Source organism: Balaenoptera physalus (assembly GCF_965194825.1).
Source record: "Balaenoptera physalus genome assembly, chromosome: 3".
NCBI lineage: Eukaryota > Metazoa > Chordata > Mammalia > Artiodactyla > Balaenopteridae > Balaenoptera > Balaenoptera physalus.
The window spans coordinates 143,689,799-143,708,022 of record NC_138890.1 but is presented as its reverse complement, the minus strand read 5'-3'; the positions used below and the strand labels follow the sequence as shown (position 1 = coordinate 143,708,022).

The 18,224-nt window shown below is 39.0% G+C and overlaps 1 long non-coding RNA gene across 1 annotated transcript; it reads right to left on the bottom strand.

Moving 5' to 3' along the window:
- Positions 1 to 651: 651 nt before the first annotated feature.
- LOC309656890 lies at positions 652 to 4,612 on the bottom strand. The gene is made up of 3 exons (XR_014261583.1): positions 4,210 to 4,612; positions 3,281 to 3,444; positions 652 to 2,650 (listed from the first exon to the last, which is right to left on the bottom strand). It is a non-coding gene; the product is annotated as an uncharacterized lncRNA (long non-coding RNA).
- Between the last annotated feature and the right edge of the window lie 13,612 nt (positions 4,613 to 18,224).

The following is an 18,224-nucleotide window of genomic DNA, read 5'->3' as shown; positions in this document are numbered from 1 at the left end:
CTAATCTTTATCATGTTAATAGGTGTTAGTGAGGAAAGAGTGCATGATCAATAAACCTAGGGGATGCTAACTGAAATGAAGTTAAAGAGCTTTGAATTTTTTTAATGGTCAGACACCTCAGGGCCTAAGGAGGGAACACAGTACAATATTTCCAAAATTTATCTGACCATGAAATCCTTCTATCTAGGCAGAATCAGTATTGAAAACATGTTCTAAGCTGTATTAATTTTCAAAAGGCAACAGTTTTTCTTTTTGAGCCCATAAATTACAAAACTAGATACTGTATATAATAATTTACCCTGTATCTCTATTAGAACACTTAGAATATTTTTATGGTCGCAAAAAAGAATGGGTAGGAAATCGATATTTCCTCCTGTCATTTTCAAAAGGTCAGGCTCTTGGGTAAAGGTAACTCACCTTGTTTATAATGAAACCGTGTAATAATATTGGCACTCTAAAAACGTATATATCGGGCTTCCCTGGTGGCGCAGTGGTTGAGAATCTGCCTGCCAATGCAGGGGACACGGGTTCGAGCCCTGGTCTGGGAAGATCCCACATGCTGCGGAGCAACTAGGCCCGTGAGCCACAACTACTGAGCCTGCGCGTCTGGAGCCTGTGCTCCGCACCAAGAGAGGCCACGATAGTGAGAGGCCCGCGCACCGCGAGAAGAGTGGCCCCCGCTCGCCGCAACTGGAGAAAGCCCTCACACAGAAATGAAGACCCAACACAGCCATAAATAAATAAATAAATAAAAACGTATATATCACTTCTAATAAGTCATCTAAATCTCCTACATTATTGATTGTAGTTGATGACACACAGGCTTTTTATGAAGGCTTGTTTTTGTTGCCTTGGGGACTTCTAAGTGGAACTTCAAGAGTGACAGGTCCATAACATCACAGTGGTCTGTGGGTTTGACCATGGGAAAATGTGTAACAGATTTACCACCTAGGCTTTTTTTTTTCTCTCTTTCTCTCTCCTGGTCCTTCCCTCCCTTCCTTCTTCCTTTCTCTCTTTCCCACCCTCCCCCTTTTCAAATGCTTTGATATAAAAAACTAAAAAGTATTTTTCACCTTTAGGCATTTTAAAGTATTTTTGTTATCATGGGGAAAACATCCCATAGCTACTAAACTAGTGCTTTAAAGCCAAAGTGTACAAATATTTCTTTTGTTGCCTTTTCAAATAAAATTAAGAACTAGGACTCAAGACAAAGAAAATGCTGCAATACCTTATCTTCAGTATTCCTGTTAATGAAATTAAGCAGTCCATTAGTCAGGAAGAATGCTAATGTGTTAAGAACAAGATAGTCCTTCATCCAACCATACACCAAGTCACAGACCATGTTGAGTATATTACTCTTAAATACTTACTTTTTTCCCAACGACCAAAATCTCAATATATTCTTCCTCTACACCTTACAGAGGTTATCAAGTTATCAAGTAAATTTTTATTCTGTAGAATGCTTTTTATGTTCTCATTCAAAAATATTTATTAACTAGAAAGTTGTGTTCTTCTGAGGTTCTTCACCAAACACTGGAGGCCAGGAAAACATTCAGAAAAATGAGTCAGTTCTTGTGAGTGTCCACATTAAACACTAATGCATTGCAACAGAATCATCCTGAATAAGCTGAATTCTCTCAAATATTTAAGGCAGCTACAAACAAACTAAAGATTGAGTTTTCTACTCTCTCTGGTTCTAGAGTCAATTGTGCACTGCACTGCATTCATAATAAAGAAATAGTGTTTCACTCTTTCAGTAAGGGAGATAAACAAGAGTTCAACTTGTATAAATATAATTTAAAATGTGTCTCCTACCTTATATGAGTGAGAATTATTAAAATACACAAGCATCAAGAACAAAAGATAAAATAGAGATAATGAATAAATGTTTGATCCTTTAGGGAAATATTCCCCAAAGGGCTGTGTTATTATAGCAAACTTCTATGCCATAGGTTTCAAATGATTCAATTGTCCAAATATTCATTTTCGTGTATGTTTAAACATCACAAAGTATCTACTAAATAAAGTTAGGTTTTAATTATTGCAATTCATCTATTTTTAAAAATCATTTACTCCCTACTTGGCTCCCAAAATTCTATTTAAAGTATTGGAAGATTTAGCTGGTTCATAGAGTTGAAAACTTAAATGTCACAGTTGGACCCAAATACAATCTGTTCCTGCCTCTTCAGTTTGTGTCCTGCTGCTCTCTGAATTGCAAATGTCGGTATTTTGCAGAAAGGCATGTATGATAATGTTAGATACATTCCAGACATTCTTGAGGTACTTTTTTTGTAGGTGAATATGCCTTGCAGGACCCTCTATCCTAGGTGAGATTTTTTTCTAGTTACATATTTAATGATCATGATCTCTCTCCTGCTACATCCCTTTCATAGTCTGTTTGCAAAAAGTTCGCCCTACAAAGCAAAAAACCCTGATGAAAGATCTTCAGAGACCTTCCATAACCACCTAGGCAAGGAGGACCTCATCAACATACCTTCAAAGTTTACAAAACCACCTTGCATTAGGGTCTCTTGGAATCAATTCTACACACAGTATATGCTAGGTCAAGCATGGCAAAATCTCTTGTGCCATCACTAGTAGATGGTGGTGAGCCCTTGAAGGAAGGAATGGTGCTGTGGATTAGCAACGTCTATAATGAGAATAGAAAGACAAAAAGGGGTAGGTGATGTATCTCCCATTACCTCCATTTGCATCTGAGTTTATGCTAATCTTTCTTGCCTATGCCCATTCTTACCCCATCTCCCGTAAAAGAGATGTACCAAAGGACTGCAGATTTTCTGACTGACTTTACATCCCAATAGAGCAGCAGGGGCAATAATGCCACCTCCCTTGTTGGTTTACCCTAGGCTTATCTAAGATAAATACAAAGGGTTTAGCATAATCCCTGGCACATAGTTTATACTCCATCGATGTGTTTTTCATGTTATTCACTCTACTCTCCACTTTATCCATGCATACGTTCAGCTTAAGCAGGAAAACTGACTTTGGTTGGGTGCTTGTGAACAGAATAAGACAGAGTATAAGGAAGTATTTGATCATTTAAACTTCACAGAAGCTATTATAGATACCCTTGGTAGTTGCAGAAGTGGTAAACTACTCCACATAAAATAGAAAATTAAAATAAGTGCCTAAAAGCTCCAATCAGAAATACTGTGAAGAATTTTGTACTTCCTGCTTTTTGTACCCGCTTCCTGGGCACCCAGAGATGGGTGGTGGGTAGCTAAACTAAGTACACCATTATTGCTCAGAGAAGTCTTACCTTTATCCTTTATTGAAATGTGGTGGCTTTGTCCTTTTGTGCTTTAAGGGATGGGGTGAAGTGTTAAGGAGTGGGCCCCTGATCAGTGCCGGGGAGGAGGAGACGCTGTAATTCAGTGGTCAGCAGCACACACTCTCTGCCACAGCACTTGTGAGCTCTGGGACCTTGGAAAAATTACATAACTTCTCTCAGTGTCCTTATTTGTAGCATAGGGAAAATAATTCACTAAAAGCACTTTGCACATTGCCTGGCACCACGGTTAGTGCTTACTAAATGTTAGTTATTGAGGTTGTTGATTTACTGAGAAATGGAAAGAAAGGGGGAAAGAGAAGAAGGGAAGCTCTGCTTGGCATTGCTCTGTCAATCCTTTTAGACCAGTGGCCTTCTGGAATACTGGGTTTGTTGATTCAGGGCTCAGGGACAGCTATCCTAAGAAGGGCGGGAGGCAGTTTTGCAGAGCAGAGAGAAGTCATATAAGAAGGAAGCTCCCAAGAGAGGGCCTTAATTTGAATTATAGGAAAGCTTTTATCATTATTATGGATGGAAGTGGGGAAAAAGACATTAGCATTTGCCCAAACTTAAAATGCCACTACAATTAACACATTAGTTCAGGGATCACAGGATTGAAACTAGCTTTGCAAGACAAATGATTTCCTCAAACTCCTAAAAAAAAAAAAGTATCCCACTAATCACTACAGAGCAATGTAGGGATCACCTGGACAGAACTGAACACTTCCTAATAAATAGAGCTTTTATAAAGCAGCAGAGATCTCAGGCATCTTTCTGTAAAAGTGAATGCTTGGGCAGATCTGTAAAACAGCAGACCCAATCCTCCAACCCTCCTGCACAAATCTCATCTCAGAAAAATACAGGAAAAAATGTCAACTGCAAAAGCACATTTTGTCAATATCCAAAGAGAGAAAACTAACCCTTTAAAAACAGCAATGGAGGCACACAGCCCAGCCTGCGAGCTGAGGTGTCAGCACAGCTATTTCTCACTAGGCACTCTGATCCGAAGTGCCGGGTATGAGGCCTCTGCATGAAGCACCCTGTGAACAAGTGAAACTAGATGAAGCACAAGGAAAAAGAAAAAAAAAATGCAAGCTGCAAACCCTTTGAAAAAAATGCCTCTGCATCTCTAGCTCTTGCAGAGGTTGGCGTCTTTAATGGAGTCTCCTATTGGAGGGGAACCTTCAAGATGCCGGAGGAGTAACACGTAGAGATCACCTTCTTCCCCACGAATACATCAAACATACATCTACAACTGGAAAAACTCCTACAGAACACCTACTGAACGCTGGCAGAAGACCTCAGACTTCCTAAAAGGCAAGAAAATCCCCACGTACCTGGCTGTGTGGCTGACAGGGTCTTGGTGCTCCACCTTGGTGTCAGGCCTGAGCTTCTGAGGTGGGAGAGCCGAGTTCAGAACACTGGACCACCAGACACCTCCTAGCACCATGTAATATCAATCAGCAAGAGCTCTCCCAGAGATCTCCGTCTCAATGCTAAGACCCAGCTCCACCCAATGGCCAGCAAGCTCCAGTGCTGGACACCTCATGCCAAACAACTAGCAAGACAGGAACACAACCCCACCCATTAGCAGAGAGCCTGCCTAAAATCATACTAAAAGTTCACAGACACCCTAAAACACACCGTCAGATGCGGCCCTGCCCACTAGAAAGACAAGATCCAGCCCCAACCACCATAACATAGGCACCAGTCCCCTCCACCAGAAAGCCTACACTACCCACTGAACCAACCTCATACACTGGGGGCAGACACGAAAAACAATGGGAACTACAAACCTGCAGCCTGCAAAAAGGAGACCCCAAAAACAGTAAGTTAAACAAAATGAGAAGACAGAGAAATATGCAGCAGATGAAGGAGCTAGGTAAAAACCCAACAGACCAAATAAATAAAGAGGAAATAGGCAGTCTACCTGAAAAAGAATTCAGAGTAATAATAGTAAAGATGATCCAAAATCTTGGAAATAGAATGGAAAAAATACAAGAAACGTTTAACAAGGATCTAGAAGAACTAAAGAGCAAACAATGATGAACACAATAAATGAAGTTAAAAATGCTCTAGAAGGAATCAATAGCAGAATAACTGAGGCAGAAGAACAGATAAATGACCTGGAAGATTAAATAGTGGAAATAACTACCACAGAGCAGAATAAAGAAAAAAGAACGAAAAGACTTGAGGACAGTCTCAGAGACCTCTGGGACAACATTAAACGCACCAACATTCAAATTATAGGTGTCCCAGAAGAAGAAGAGAAAAAAAAAGGGTCTGAGAAAATATTTGAAGAGATTATAGTTGAAAACTTCCCTAACATGGGAAAGGAAATAGTCAATCAAGCCCAGGAAGCGAAGAGAGTCCCATACAGGACAAATCCAGGGAGAAACACACCAAGATACATATTAACAAACTATCAAAAATTAAATACAAAGAAAAAATATTAAAGGCAGCAAGGGAAAAGCAACAAATAACATACAAGGGAATCCCCATAAGGTTAACAGCTGATCTTTCAGCAGAAACTCTGAAAGCCAGAAGGGAATGGCAGGACATATTTAGAGTGATGAAAGGGAAAAACCTACAACCAAGATTACTTTACCCAGCAAGGATCTCATTCGATGAGATTCGATGGAGAAATTAAAACCTTTACAGACAATCAGAAGTTAAGAGAATTCAGCAGCAAAAAACGAGCTTTAAAACAAATGCTAAAGGAACTTCTCTAGGCAGGAGATACAAGAGAAGTTAAAGACCAACAATAACAAACCCAAAACAATTAAGAAAATGGTAATAGGAACATATATATCAACAATTACTTTAAATGTAAATGGATTAAATGCTCCAACCAAAAGACATAGACTGGCTGAATGGATACAAAAACAAGACACATACAAATGTTGTCTACAAGAGACCCACTTCAGACCTAGGGACACATACAGACTGAAAGTGAGGGGATGGAAAAAGATATTCCATGCAAATGGAAATCAAAAGAAAGCTGGAGTAGCAATTCTCATAGCAGACAAAATAGTCTTTAAAATAAAGACTATTACAAGAGACAAAGAAGGACACTACATAATGATCAAGGGATCAATCCAAGAGGAAAATATAACAATTTATATCAAGGGTAAATATTTATGCACCCAACATACGAGCACTTCAGTACATAAGGCAAATGCTAACAGCCATAAAAGGGGAAATCAACAGTAACACAATCATAGTAGGGGACTTTAACACCCCACTTTCACCAATAGAAAGATCATCCAAAATGAAAATAAATAAGGAAACACAAGCTTTAAATGACACATTAGACAAGACGGATTTAACTGATATTTACAGGACATTCCATCCAAAAACAACAGAATACACTTTCTTCTCAAGTGCTCAGGAAACATTCTTCAGGGTAGATCATATCTTGGGTCACAAAACAAGCCTTGATAAATTTAAGAAGACTGAAATCGTATGAAGTATCTTTTCCGACCACAATGCTATGAGACTAGATATCAATTACAGGAAAAAATCTGTAAAAAACACAAACACATGGAGGCTAAATAATACACTACTAAATAACCAAGAGATCACTGAAGAAATCAAAGGGGAAATCAAAAAATACCTAGAAACACATGACAATGAAAACACAGCAACCCAAAACCTATGGGATGCAGCAAAAGCAGTTATAAGAGGGAAATTTAGAGCAATACTGTCTTACCTCAAGAAACAAAAAAAATCTCAAATAAACAACCTAACCTTACACCTAAAGCAATTAGAGAAAGAAGAACAAAAAACCCTCAAAGTTAGCAGAAGGAAAGAAATCATAAAGATCAGATCAGAAATAAATGAAAAAGAAATGAAGGAAACAATAGCAAAGATCAATAAAACTAAAAGCTGGTTCTTTGAGAAGATAAACAAAATTGATAAACCATTAGCCAGACTCATCAAGAAGAAAAGGGGGAAGACTCAGATCAACAGAATGGGAAATGAAAAAGGAGAAGTAACAACTGACACTGCAGAAATACAAAGGATCATGAGAGATTACTACAAGCAACTATATGCCAAAAAAATGGACAACCTGGAAGAAATGGACAAATTCTTAGAAAAGCACGACCTTCCGAGACTGAACCAGGAAGAAATAGAAAATATAAACAGACCAATCACAAGCACTTAAATTGAAACTGTGATTAAAAATCTTCCAGCAAACAAAAGCCCAGGATCAGATGGATTCACAGGTGATTTCTAACAACCATTTAGAGAAGAGCTAACACCTATCCTTCTCAAACTCTTCCAAAAAACTGCAGAGAAAGGAACACTCCCAAACTCATTCTACGAGGCTACTATCACCCTGATACCAAAACCAAAGATGTCAAAAAAAAGAAAACTACAGGCCAATATCACTGACGAACATAGATGCAAAAATCCTCAACAAAAACCTAGCAAACAGAATCCAACAGCACATTAAAAGGATCAAACACCATGATCAAGTGGGGTTTATCCTAGGAATGCAAGGATTCTTCAATATACGCAAATCAATCAATGTGATAAACCATATTAACAAACTGAAGAAGAAAAAACATATGATCATCTCAATAGATGCAGAAAAAGCTTCTGACAAAATTCAACACCCATTTATGATAAAAACTCTGCAGAAAGTAGGCATAGAGGGAACCTACCTCAACATAATAAAGGTCATATATGATAAACCGACAACCAACATTGTTCTCAGTGGTGAAAAACTGAAACCATTTCCTCTAAGATCAGGAAAAAGACAAATTTGCCCACTCTCACCACTATTATTCTAGATAGTTTTGGAAGATTTAGCCACAGAAATCAGAGAAGAAAAAGAAATAAAAGGAATCCAAATCAGAAAAGAAGAAGTAAAACTGTCACTGTTTGCAGATGACATGATACTATACATAGAGAATCCTAAAGATGCTACCAGAAAACTACTAGAGCTAATCAATGAATTTGGTAAAGTACCAGGATACAAAATTAATGCACAGAAATCTCTCGCATTCCTATACACTAATGACGAAAAATCTGAAAGAGAAATTAAGGAAACACTCCCATTTACCACTGCAACAAAAAGAATAAAATACCTAGGAATAAACCTACCTAAGGAGACAAAAGACCTGTATGCAGAAAACTATAAGACACTGATGAAAACAATTAAAGATGATAAAAACAGATGGAGAGATATACCATGTTCTTGGATTGGAAGAATCAACATTGTGAAAATGACTATACTACCCATAGATATCTACAGATTCAATGCAATCCTTATCAAACTACCAATGGCATTTTCCACAGAACTAGAACAAAAAATTTCACAATTTGTATGGAAGCACAAAAGACCCCGAATAGCCCAAGCAATCTTGAGAAAGAAAAACGGAGCTGGAGGAATCAGGCTCCTGGACTTCAGACTATACTACAAAGCTACAGTAATCAAGACAGTATGGTACTGGCACAAAAACAGAAATATAGATCAATGGAACAGGATAGAAAGCCCTGAGATAAACCCATGTACCTATGGTCACCTTACCTTTGAGAAAGGAGGCAAGAATATACAATGGAGAGAAGACAGCCTCTTCAATAAGTGGTGCTGGGAAAACTGGACAGCTACATGTAAAAGAATGAAATTAGAACACTCCCTAGCACCATACACAAAAATAAACTCAAAATGGATTAAAGACCTAAATGTAAGACCAGACACTGTAAAACTCTTAGAGGAAAACAGGCAGAACACTCTATGACATAAATCACAGCAACATCCTATTTGACCCACCTCCTAGAGAAAGGGAAATACAAACAAATATAAACAAATGGGACCTAATGAAACTTAAAAGCTTTTGCACAGCAAAGGAAACCATAAACAAGACAAAAAGACAAGCCTCAGAATGGGAGAAAATATTTGCAAATGAAGCAACTGACAAAGGATTAATCTCCAAAATATATAAGCAGCTCATGCAGCTCAATATCAAAAAAACAAACAACCCATTCCAAAAATGGGCAGAAGACCTAAATAGACATTTCTCCAAAGAAGATATACAGATTGCCAACAAACACATGAAAGGATGCTCAACGTCACTAATCATTAGAGAAATGCAAATCAAAACTACAATGAGCTATCACCTCACACTGGTCAGAATGGCCATCATCAAAAAATCTACAAACTGTAAGTGCTGGAGAGGGTGTGGAGAAAAGGGAACCCTCTTGCACTGTTGGTGGGAATGTAAATTGATACAGCCACTATGGAGAACAGTATGGAGGTTCCTTAAAAAACTAAAAATAGAACTACCATATGACCCAGCAATCCTACTACTGGGCATATACCCTGAGAAAACCATAATTCAAAAAGAGACATGCACCCCAATGTTCATTGCAGCACTATTTACAATAGCCAGGACATGGAAGCAATCTAAGTGTCCACTGACAGATGAATGGATAAAGAAGATGTGGCACATATATACAAGGAATATTATTCAGCCATAAAAAGAAACGAATTTGAACAATTTGTAGGTGGGTGGACATAGAGTCTGTCATACAGAGTGAAGTAAGTCAGAAAGAGAAAAACAAATACCGTATGCTAACACATATTTATGGAATCTAAAAAAAAAAAAAAAGGTTCTGATGAACCTAGGGACAGGACAGGAATAAAGACACAGACGTAGAGAATGGACTTGCGGACACGGGGAAGGGGAAGGGTAAGCTGGGATGAAGTGAGAGAGTAGCACTGACATATATACACTACCAAATGTAAAACAGATAGCTAGTGGGAAGCAGCTGCATGGCACAGGGAGAGCAGCTCAGTGCTTTGTGACCACCTAGAGGGGTGGGATAGGGAGGGTGGGAGGGAGACGCAAGAGGGAGGGGATATGGGGATATATGTATACATATAGCTGATTCACTTTGTTATACAGCAGAAACTAACACAACGTTGTAAATCAATTATACTCCAATAAAGATGTTAAAAAAAAAAAAAACTGCCAGGGAAAATCTTTAAAAAATAGAATGTACTGAATTTTTTTAAATGTGTTTTTTAATCTTTCTCAAGGGCAGTCCTTGGCAAGGGTTAAAAGATTTGATTTGGGGTTTAAAGCTGACTGGTATGTCATCTGGGCCAAAAAGAGAGACCTTTGTACTTTCTTTGACAATCAAGGACTTATGAACACTTCATAAAATGGGCATTTCTAGCGCCACACCTTCAAGTCCAAGTGACTGTGCAACGTATAAGAACCTAAAGGAGTCTGTAAACAGGATCTCCAAAATTATGTGAGTCCAGGCAAAACCTCACCTAGAGGATGGCCTCTTCCTCAAGAGGAAGATACATTTTATTTCTATTCCTTTGTGGCATTTTTTTTTAATGTTCAATTTGGAAAACAAAATTTTAAATGAGATGCAAGCCAGGAAAAGGAAAACAAAACTAAATAATACTTTTTCTTCTTACAGTTTGTTTGGTTATAAAAAAAAGTTTAATCCATAGGTAGAACACTCGGTAAGAAGTGACTGCTATCAAAGCTTAAATTCAACATATATAGTTTAGAGTGAATTACACTTCAGACAACTTAGACTGTCAGCGGATCTTTTAAAATCCCTGCAGCATTAGTGTAATAGGATCAGAGATGAAGACAAATCATTAAAACAACAGGACAGTTTTGAGAAGTGTATGCTGTTCTTTCAGCTACTAAAATTTCACAAAATTTTTACTTCTTAGCAACTGACACTTTTACACTAATTCGCGATTGAGAGAAAAAGAATTCATATTCAATTCTCAGTCCTCACATTCAATATCTTCAAAATGTACTTGCTTTTTCAACTTAAGTGTCCATCGATAGATGAACAGATAAAAGATGTACGATATATATATGTATATATATACACACACACACACAAAATGGAATATTACTCAGCAATAACAAAAATGAAATATTGCCATTTGTGACAATAAAAATAGATCTAGAGGGTATTACGCTAAATGAAATAAATCATAAAGAAAGAAATAGAAAGACAAAGTATGATCTCGTTTATATGTGGAACCTAAAAAGCAAAACAAACAAACAAACAAAACAAACACAGACTCAGAGAGAGAGAACAAATGGATGGTTGCCAGAGGGGAGGGGAATGGTGGGGAGAAATATGTGAAGAGGATTAAGAAATACAAAGCTCCAGTTAGAAAATAAATAAGCCACAGGATGTAATATACAGCATAAGGAATATGGTCCATAATATTGTAATAACTCTGTATGGTGACAGATGGTTAATAGGTCTGTCATCATTTCATAATGTATGCAAACGTCAAATCACTGTTGTATACCTGAAACTAACATAAAATTGTATGTCAACTATACTTCAATTTTCAAAAATGTACTTGCTTTTCTTCTGTTACATTAAATGAATGAATCTTACTGCAGAAATGTCTTAGGCAAATTTTATAGCTCTTTTAATATATAATCTATTATTTCATAGGAAAATACACGAAACAACTTGACATCAGAAAGTCATATTAAAAAACTGCTGCTGGGCTTGCCTGGTGGCGCAGGGGTTAAGAATCTGCCTGCCAATGCAGAGGACACGGGTTCGAGCCCTGGTCCGGGAAGATCCCACATGCTGCGGAGCAACTAAGCCTGTGTGCCACAACTACTGAGCCTGTGCTCTAGAGCCCGTGAGCCACAACTACTGAGCCTGAGTGCCACAACTACTGAAGCCCGCGCACCTAGAGCCCATGCTCCACAAGACAAGTCACCACAATGAGAAGCCCACGCACCACAACGAAGAGTAGCCCCTGCTCGCCGCAACTAGAGAAAGCCTGCGCACAGCAACGAAGACCCAACGCAGCCAAAAATAAGTAAATAAATAAATTTATTTTTAAAATTGCTGTTTATACAATCAAATCTCATTTCTTGTTCGATCAAGCACTGTAGCTTTTTGTTTTCCTATAAAACAAACAGCCTTATTCATTGACTTTGACTTTCATACTTTTAGGCCTTCTTAAACTACAGCAAAGTTTTAATTATACTTTTAGTCTCCTTTGTGACCGATACTTACTAACCTGAAATGCAAGGAGCAGGCCAGGCTTGAGACTAATTTTGGCTTGAATTTCAACAGATGGTGAAGTTGGTATTATCCTCAGAAAGCAATCCTGCTTCATTTCTCCTCCCACCTCGCCCTCCCCAGTTAAGAGCTTTGAACCTCTGTTTCAGGAGTTCACAGTCAAGTGGCAGATTCTCTCTGGTCATAGCTTCCTCTTTTCGAACTTTGATGATTTCCTTTACTTCAATGCACCTCACTCGGGTTATTCAGCTCCGAATTTCTTCAAGATCTGTTCTCTGAATTCTCAGAAACCTTCTCTGTTCTAGATATTGGCCTGTAGGATGTGCACCTGTCTTCTCTGAGGCATCAGAGTGGATGTGAAGCTCTGAGCCAGTATATGCTTAAAGCTTCCTGTACTTGGAATGGAAGATAACCTGTTGTTAACTAGAGAGCCAATTTGGAGGGAAACAAACAATACCATGGTTAGAAAACACAACCTCTTCAGAATGGCCATTCCTGCTTTAAATCTAAATGAAGGCTGTCCTTTCTTTTCTTTCATAGCATTGATCCCAAGTTGTAAATATCTAAGTGAGTGTGCTTATTTGAATGTGTTTTCCTTTCTGGACTGTAAGCTTTCCCCCATTACACAGTTAAGCTGCGTGAGGGCAGGAACTGTTTATTTTGTTCAAAGGATGCACTCAGAGGTTATCCCAGCCTTTTACACAAGTACCTGTTGAATGGATGAATGAATGGCAGATTGAAAGGAAGAAATGTCTGTGGCTGGTCAATTCAAGCACAATGAGTACACCAGGTAAAGTACCTTGCTCACGGAAGAATGAAAACATCACGTTTTTCCATGTTCTGGGTCAACTGGAGAGATTTGTGTCTGAGGATGCATGCAGGGATGTGTTCATTGGTGGGATGAGGGCAGCAACTTGTGTATATGTCTCTTTAGGTTGGATGCGTATCTATATGCATATAGGTATTGAAAGTGAAGAGACTGCTGTGAGACCAGATGCAAAGTGGAATGTGTATGGATGACAAAGGTCAAGAGGGTAAGTTCTGAACACTCACTCTACTCTGGATGTGCCACGCATTGTGCTAGGGCACTAGCAGTTTTTGCAGGACAGGGTCCCAGTGGTACCCTGGATAAGCTGATGCCAGGTCAAGGGACCCCATAGCTATAGATAGTATCTGGTAGGACAAGCTGAATCCTTATGCCTGTCGAAGAACAGCTTCTTTCCTCAACACATCTTTCCTCACAAAGATGCTTGTTCTTTTTCTTTCCATTTTTGACTGGAAATGTTCCCCTCTTGGTCCTCCTTCCCTCTGCAAGGTCCCCACGTTGGCTCCCTGCTTCCAGGCGGGTTTGCATTCATTTCTCCCAAATAAATGTGCTTCAATTCTTCTTATAAACATCTCGAAATTTAAAAATTGGAAACTTATTTTGGAAGAAAACCAGATGAATTCTGTGTCTGGGTAAAATTCACTAATATCACCTCAATAGCTAGACTGTGATTACAGTCAATATTAGGTATACCTTTGAGAAATTATCTAATAAAGTTAATCAATATAAGTAGGCAACAGAAATCATCTCTTTGAAAGTAATTCTTTCCTTTTCATCAAGGGAAGGGAGGGAGATTGCCTAAATTATCTGAAAAAGTACCTTAATTCTCTTTTTGTGATTATATACACAACCAGTCTTTGGATATTTGGGGCTAGGCCCAGGCAAAAATAAGTTCTATCAAAGTAATATATACTCAACTTATTATTATGCCCTCTAAACATTTTATGCACAACAACTAATCATATAATCATTAGAAATAAACCTGGGAAACATGACTATGTAATAATAATAACTACTGTTTTTAACATGTGCCAGATATTTTGTTTATATGGATTGCTATATTACTTAAACTGCAAAGGAACCAACTTAGTAAAAATTCCTTTTTGCTAAGGCACAGGCAACTTAACTTACCTACTATGACCTTGAATCCAGATTTTCTTTATCCCAAGGCCAATGATATTGAGGGGGAAAAAAAGAAGACATAGAGTCATATGGTTGGAGTTCCAGTTTGCGCTAAGAAATATAGAGGTTAGGGATAGAGGTTTGGGGATCAGACAGACCTAGATTAAAATCTTTGCTCTGCCATTTATCAATACTGTGATCTGTAATTTACTCAATCTCTCTGTGCTATGTGGGGTTATTATTCGCAAGCAACAGAAACTGAGTATGGTCAATTTAAGCAGGAAAATAATTTATTGGAAAACAATCAATCACACAAGGAGTCAACAGGAAGGCTGGCAGCAGCAAACTCAGCCAAGGTCACACCTAACCAAGATGGTAAGGATGCCTCAACCAGCAGCCACTTACACTGTGGGATCCTTCACACCACCATCCCCAGATGCTGTGTAGTCTTTTAAGAAATGAGGGCTTCCCTGGCGGCGCAGTGGTTGAGAATCTGCCTGCCAATGCAGGGGACACGGGTTCGAGCCCTGGTCTGGGAAGATCCCACATGCCGCGGAGCAACTAGGCCCGTGAGCCACAACTACTGAGCCTGCACGTCTGGAGCCTGTGCTCTGCAACAAGAGAGACCGCGAAAGTGAGAGGCCCGCGCACCGCAGTGAAGAGTGGCCCCCTCTTGCCGCAACTAGAGAAAGCCCTCGTACAGAAACGAAGACCCAACGCAGCCAAAAATAAAAAATAAATCAATAAATCAATAAATTAAAAAAAAAAACACTTTAAAAAAGAAATGACTATGTCGTCTTCCACATTCCTTAACCAAATATCAGTTTGCTCATCTGTAAACTGGGCCTACTAAGTGTAGTACCCTCCTCATAGGTTTCTTGTGAGCATTATATGACATATGCATAAATCATTCAGCACAGTGCCTCACTGACTAAGCACTGGATAAATTTCAGCTGGCCTCACTAATTTTTGTGCCTTTGAGCAAGTCACATAGCTTTTCTGTGCCCACAAGCTCATTACTGAAGACAGATGAATCCAATTATACTGTATTAGTCAGTATAAGCTAACTGCCCAAACAATCAGCCCCTCAAATCTCAGTGGATTATTTCTCTTGCACTTCATTGTCCAGTGAAGGTCGCTGGGATTGGAATGAGGTCCCTACTCCATGCAGGCATTCAGGGACCCGGTCAACTTCTATCTCGTGGTTCTGCCATACACCAGGGCCTTGCATCTTGTTGGCAGAAAAGGGAAGACAGAGAGCACAGAGGATCAGGGTCTTTTAGGCACCAGGCTTGGAAGTGGCACATATCACATCCTCCCGTTTTCCACTGGCCAGAATACAGTCACACGGGCTTTACCTGACCACAAGAAGTCTGGGAAACACCATCCAGCTATGTGTTAAAGCAGAAATGGAAACAGCATTTGGTGAAACATGAGTCTCCATCACACCTACCTAACATCCTCAGGGGTTGCTAATAAGAACACATGCGAGTGCAATTGTGAAAGCTCTGTGGAAAGCAGCCAACAAGCTACAGATGATGCTGGTGTTGATGATTAAACCAGGGAGTCTCTGTGTTATTTCCTGAAGTGCTAAAAAATACAGCGATTCCGGGGGTGTGAGAAGAAACTAAAATATAATCAGAATGTCCATCTTCCTGTAGAAGAGACGCCTGGACTCGTAAGGCTTTATCTCTCCACCTGTATCTTCAAAAATGATCAACACTAAGTAAGTAATCTCCTTTCTTTGTCCATTAGTCCAGTTCACAATGGGAGTGCAGTGGAAATATTTGTTTGGAGAAAAAAGAGGGGAAGAATACAAGGGTAGAAAGCCATGCCGTTGACGAGTGTAACTGTCGGAGAAGAAGGCAGCCTGAAACCGTCACTTGGTGGCCACCAGCCTCCACAGCAGTAATTTATCCCCACATGAAGACGCTGGGGAGTTAATCACAGTACTGACACGTGTAACAGCTCCAAGCACTAGACTCAGCACAAAATTTATGCTTACAAAATGAAAATAATTAGGTGCATATTTGAAATGCACCACTAAAAAGGGAGGGCAGTCCTTAGGACCACAACCACAACCGTGGACCTCTTTTCATGCCCAAGGTCAGGTTAACATCATGCTTCTAATTTACTGAACCAACTGGGTGAGGGTGTAGAAGGCAGATGTATCCAAAGGCACTGTGTTATTTGTACCAGACAGATGCCTTTTTCACTGTTTTGAATATCCGTATGGCCTGTCCAGAATGACAGAGAGCAAACACAGTTTGCACAGGCTTTGCTACATGAATGTTAGCACTTTAGGAACGCTCTAAGATGTGGCCAACTTCGGCTTAGTAGGGGGTCCAGGCTAGATCTGATTCATCCTGCTGCCTTCCCTCCAGGAATTAGCCCCTTTGTTACCCATTCCTTTGACCCAAGGAAGATTCAACCTAGTCAAAGGCAACGTGGTTGGTACCCTGCAAGCAGACTGTGGTTTTAAATGAGTTCCCCGCTTATGGTATTTACTTAAAAGAGTAGTCCAGTAATTAGCTAGCAGAGAGCAATCAAACTGATCAGTCAGGCCATTCTTAGACTAGTGCAAACCTTCAGAGAGGATTTAATGACAGTTCTAAAGAACTGAACTAGGGGCTTCCAGTGCAGAGAAATAGGGACTGAGGCAGCAACTGCAAGGGAGGATAGCAAACAATGTTTAGAAAAAAAATCTTTTCATTAAAATATACAAACAACGACAAGAATTGTCCACATAATCATGGCGATTCTTCATTTCCTTGTGCAATGTAGATTCCTGGTAGAGTGTGAGGGAAACTGAACTACACTGTCTCAGCTTTTCAAGTTAAGAAAATAAAATAATTATTTGTTTCCCAAATCTTCAACTTCTACTTCTGAAGGCTAAACTTAAGTTTTAAGAATCATGCACCAAAAGAAGTTACAGGTAAACCTGCATTTTTTCAGTCTTGTATTCTGGATTCTTATTTTCATTTTCCTAAAGCTACTGTGGAAAGAAAATGTAAAGGACTAGTAAGAAAAACAGCTCTATTGATAGCAAGCCCAGTTTATCAACGACACGCTAAAACCTGTAATATTAATTCTCTCAACAGTGTGCCTCAATTTTTATATTTAATATACTCTTCATCGTGAAAAGTTGACAAGTACTAATCCTAATTGTTCTCCATTTTAGGAACTTCAAGTGGAAGGAGAACTGGAAAAAAATTTTTATTAGCAGAAAGTGATTGATTATAAGTGGAACTTCCCACTTCGTCTTCATATTGTGACTGACAACCACGTGACAGGGTAATAGTGATACAATGTAGTCAGGGAAGACTGGGGGGTAGAAGGTGCAGTTTCCTTTTTCTAGTGTTGATTTGTTTTCAGTGCTGACACAATCCTAGAGCTTACTACTCATGGGAAGCACAGACAACAGTAGTGGTTATAGTGATGATTAAGACTCCGAGAAACTGACAAATCGCCATCAATTATTTTATATTGGCTAACAAATGTGTGTTTTTCTTTCTGAATCCCTGATATTCATGAGGAAACAATACAAACAACAGAATGATGTTGTATCAATATATCCACATGGTGCCTTACGCAAAATGTGTAAATACAATTCTAATATGTCCTGTAATTAGTTGAAATCTGGAATGCCCTCTTTTGTTTCTCCTATTACTTATTTGTTACTGTGTCATTTGAGAATAACTGGAGAACCAGATAAATTCTTAGGTTTGTTCATTCATGAAATAATATTTAAGGCATGAGTGCCTGCTTTATCATAAGAAGAATCAAGTTATTTACCTACCCTGTGAGGAGATGCAATATGTTAAAATGCACGTATACAATCCCCGGAAGGAGGTTTTCTTAGGAACCGAAATTGTGAAGGCTCACACAATCTCACTTCATGGTTAAAAAAAAAAAAAATGGTGAAGCAGTTATAATTAT